The 4,724-nt window shown below is 38.1% G+C and overlaps 1 pseudogene; it reads right to left on the bottom strand.

Annotated features, from left to right (window-relative positions):
* Positions 1-3,207: 3,207 nt before the first annotated feature.
* Positions 3,208-4,186, bottom strand: LOC116858378 (annotated as a pseudogene).
* Positions 4,187-4,724: the final 538 nt, after the last annotated feature.

The raw sequence follows: 4,724 nt of genomic DNA, 5'->3' as shown, positions 1-4,724 counted from the left end.
TTCCCCTAATAGTGCTTATTTTGATTATAATTTAGTAGTTATTTGTGTAATTAGCTAAAGCTCATAACATGACACAAAGCCTCATAAGAATATCAACTATATCTGGTTCTTATCTACCCCATGTGTTCTCACATCCCTTTGTCCTGGCATAATTCTTGGCATATGTTAGTAAATATTTAAGTGAACAAATAAGCAAATGGATAAGTGAATAAGTGAATGAATGAGTCAAAGAAAAAGTTCTAGGAGCTCACAATCCATTAGAGAAATCTCATGTAAAATATGTTTATGCAGAAATGCTAACATGTATTATTCTATTTATTTCCCACTGAGCTCCAGTAAGGCAGATAAGGCAGGGATATTATCTGCATTTGACAGAAGAGGAAACTGAGACCCGTAGAAGTCAAACTAGTGAGGCCAGGGTCACACACAAAGCAGACCTCTGGGGTGGGTGGGTGGCTCAGTCAGTTAAGCGTCTGCCTTTGTCTCAGGTCATGATCTCAGGGTCCTGGGATTCAGCCCCACATCAGGCTCCCTGCTCAGTGCAGAGTCTGCTTCTCCCTCTCCCTCTGCCCCTCCCCTTATGTGCTCTCTTCCCTTTCTTTCTAACAAACAAATCTTACAAAAAAAAAAAAAAAAAAAGCAGACCTCTGCTAAAATGGAGATCAGATTTCAAACCGTATGCTTTTTCCTTTCTTCTGTATTGTCTTTTTTTAAGTGTGGGAAAAAGGCAAACAACAACCTTATAAGCGAACAAAGACCCTGGGCCGCTCTTTAGTTCTATATACGCATAAGGCAGTGACTGTCCTATAAATCTTCCCACCTCTTACATCAAATCACCGGAGTGCTGCTCTTCTAGAAATAGCATCTGCTGAGAAGTGAGTGATCCCTGTTACTGAAGAATGCCTGAGGGGTCGTGTGCAGGGCTGTGAATTGAATATGTACATCCCGGATGCTGACAGGGGACCTCACACTCTCCAGTGTGCATTAACACAGCACAACTGGTCAGGTTTCAAACTCACTTGCAAATCTTCAAGAGAGAAATTACTTACGTCCAACCACACTCCACATGTAGAGGGACAAAATCTCCAGAACTGGACCAAGGAAACTATATTTTTTTCACACATTCTCCAGAAGATTTTGATGATCAGTCAGGTTTGGGAATTATTATATTCACTTCTCTGATCTTTACAGTCCTGTGACTTAAGATTAAATATGAAATGGGAAAGAGGATGTAATTCGTTTGTGTTAACACAACCAGTGAGTAGTGCAACAAGACCTTGAACTCAGGTGTTCCAACTCCTAGAAGCTGACACATTTTATGATGACACACTCTAGTTCTTAAAAGAAACACTGTATCCTGTAGGAAAGGGCCATGAAGAAATTTTCATGAGAGTAGCTGCAAAGAGGATGTTACTTGGGTTTAAATGATCCATCAGGTTCTCTCATGCCTTAGAAAGTGAGATTTAGAAAATCTCCAAAGCAATGGTCCTCAGACTCCATCATGGGTAAGACGCAGTTGGGACCCTACCACTGGAAGTTCTGACTCAGGGGACCTGAGGATTTTGTAACTTTCAAAAGCTCCAGAGGTGATTCTCATGTGCACAGTTAGGCTTTGGTGAACATTGTTCAGAATTGCTTTCTAGTCTCAGACTGTGATGATTATTTGCCTCTAAAGCAGTGGTTCTTAGCCTTGATTACACATTATAACCACTTAGGGAATTAAAAAAAAATACTGATGTTGCGGCCACATGCTAAGAGATTCTGATTTAATTTGACTGGGATAAGATCTACTTAACAGTATTTTGGTAAAGCTTTTTAGGTGATTCAAATGTGAAGCAAGGGCTTTAGAAGACAGATCAATTGTTAGAGCCACATGTATTAACTTTGCCTCCAGATGAAGGCAGGAGGTAAGTTGAAGGAATTCTGATTGCCTTTCTGCTTTCTAGGCATAAACAAAATTATAAGGTATTTTGCAAAGATAATATAGCATTTTATAGTGATAATATGCTAACAGTTGTATGCCTAAAGATTAACATGTAATCCACTACTTACTTGAAAGATAGGTTTTTTGTTGTTGTTGTTGTTTTGTTTTTTAATGAAACATAATTATGAAGACCACTTTCAAGAGATGTGGGAAAGCAAGCCCCAGCACATGGGGTTAAACAACTAAGACTAAAGAAAAAGAATTTTCAAATCAGCAACAGTTATATCCATTTGATTATTTTCATACACATTGTTAAATAGGCTGTTTATATTTTATTTTCTTTTTTTAAAGATTTATTTATGTGTTTGATAGGGAGAGAGAGAGAGAGCACAAATGTGGGAGTGGCAGGTGGAGGGAGAAGCAGGCTCCCCATTGAGCAAGAAGCCTGATGCTGGACTCAATCCCAGGATGCTGAGATCATGACCTGAGCCAAAGACAGATGCTTAACTTACTGAGCCACCCAGGCGCCCCTAGGCTGTTTATATTTTAATTAAAAAAACACAGAAGTATAGCTGTGTAACTTCTAGGAGGTAAGATTTCTTTTCACAACAATAAACAGTGGCAATAACAATAACAACCACAAAAGAATTTTAATTTTAGATCACAAGCCATTGTATTCGTTCAATTCTAAATATTAAAACAATATTGCTGAGACTCAGTTCTTGTTGTTTATTTACTTTTAGTTGGAAAGAAGTACGTCCAACTGGTCATAAAGTAACTTCTGTAAGACATTAATTCCTTTTAGAATTAGGGTCTTGCACACCTGATGACTAAAATTAAAAGCATTTCTGAATGTCAACTATGGAATAGGAACTATACAAGATACAAAGCAGAATAAAACACAGCCATCACTTTCAAGGACTTAACAGAAGAGTTGGGGCAACACACTTCACACGTGGAGAAATTATCAAGAGACCAGAATCCTAGAAACCAAGAGTAGGGAAGGTTTCGGTCTTGGAATTGTTGTTTATTAGTATTATGATCTTGGTCACAATTTCTTCTTTTTTTCTTTCAGGGAAGAAAAGGGTGGAATTTCATCTTTATTTATAGGACATTGTAAGATATGAGATTTCACATAGAAATAAGAAACCCACTGAGCTGAGAAGCTTTATACATCCGTATGTACAGTTTGGAACTGTTCAAGTATAGTCTCTTTGTAAAACGTGTGACATTTACAAAATACACTTAAAAAGAGTTCTTAATAGAGAGACAGTAAGACAAGCTTATGCCAACACAGTACACAACAAACAACTTGATGCTTCAGCTGTACAATGTAAAAGTTTAAAGCTCCCAGGAGTAGTGTCCCGGACTTGGAATGGATAGTCTTCAGGGGTCGTTTGTGGCACAACATTTTGATCTTCCTCTTCCTCTACAGAGAAATACTTCTCAATCCAGTGTAATGAAACTTTGCACACAGATTCATGTTCATGGTTTTGTAGAGCTTCACTTTTGTCCAGACCTCCACATTCTTCTTCAATCATTATACGACATTTCTCAGTTTCGCCCAGTTTCTCAGCAGCCTGAAATGTTGGAAATGGCATCCAGAATAACCAGAATAATTCTGAGATCTGTCACAGTGAAGAGGTTCACCAATGAATCTATTATGCCTCAATGAACCAAGTATACATTATTCTGCCCCCTGTATAGTTGGACACAGCCCAGACAGCTTCTTTTTGTATCTTAAAGTCTGCCCGAGACAGAAAACCAAGGAGGAATAGGACTAATCCATGATTTATAACTTGCTGTATCTGGTCCTGGAGACCAGATGTGATGGTTGATGTGATCCACATAGCTTCCTTCTGAATATTAGCTTTGGAGTTTGCTGACAGGCTGGGAAAGGCAGCTAGTGCTCCTGCATCTGTTGCAAACTCAGTCTGCTCCTCTATCCCAGTGATAGTATTTCCTATGGCTCTTAGTGCAGGAGTCACAATGGGTAATTCAGCAGCTCCTTGAAGCTTCACAAGTTGGGATGCAACTCCTGTTTTCATAACCATTTCAGTCTGTTCATTTGGACCATCAGTAAGTTAGGAAATCACCCAGCAGGTTTCTGCTGCTATTTCTGGATCATCACGATGCAGGATGCGAACTGAGGAAGGAGGAAGGATCTGCTCGACAGAATCTAATGGGACTGCAGGATTCTTGTTGAAAAGATTTGACAGTGTCCATGCAGTTATGAAAGTAACGACATGATAAAGATGACATGGGAAAAATATTTTTGGAGTATATTCAAAATGGAGGAAAGTATTAGGCGTTGTGGGGTTACTGTATTAATTTCAACCAATTTAGGGACTAGAAGGTGAGATAAGACATACCTGGTATTCCAGGTATTTTATAAAATTAAAATGCATTGGTAAATGACTTGGTGGAATTTTAGGAGCAAAGTTGCATGTGTAGATACAAAGTATCTATTTAGACATTATAATGTCCTGAGAACTTCCACTTTACATCAAGCTTACTACTTATTTCTTTAAAGTACATATATTAGTTTATTGAACTATATCTGAGATGGTATGTTCTGATAGAGGCTTTATTACACAAGTATGCCTTATATTCGAAGCATATCCTTGTCCTCAGCCAGTATGAGGTTTTAAAAATTCTCTAGGAAATAGCCACAAGGAATCAAATTCATGCATTTCTTATTAGTGATTGTTATTATTTAGATAATAGAATACTGGACCATGTTTCTACATTTATTTGGAGAACTCTACTTATTTCAGATGTGAATATCATCTTTAATTAA

This window comes from Lontra canadensis, unplaced genomic scaffold (genome assembly GCF_010015895.1).
Source record: "Lontra canadensis isolate GAN:19392208 unplaced genomic scaffold, GSC_riverotter_1.0 scaffold3, whole genome shotgun sequence".
Lineage (NCBI taxonomy): Eukaryota > Metazoa > Chordata > Mammalia > Carnivora > Mustelidae > Lontra > Lontra canadensis.
Note: the sequence above shows the minus strand (reverse complement) of the source record. Positions and strands in the feature narration are given on the sequence as shown.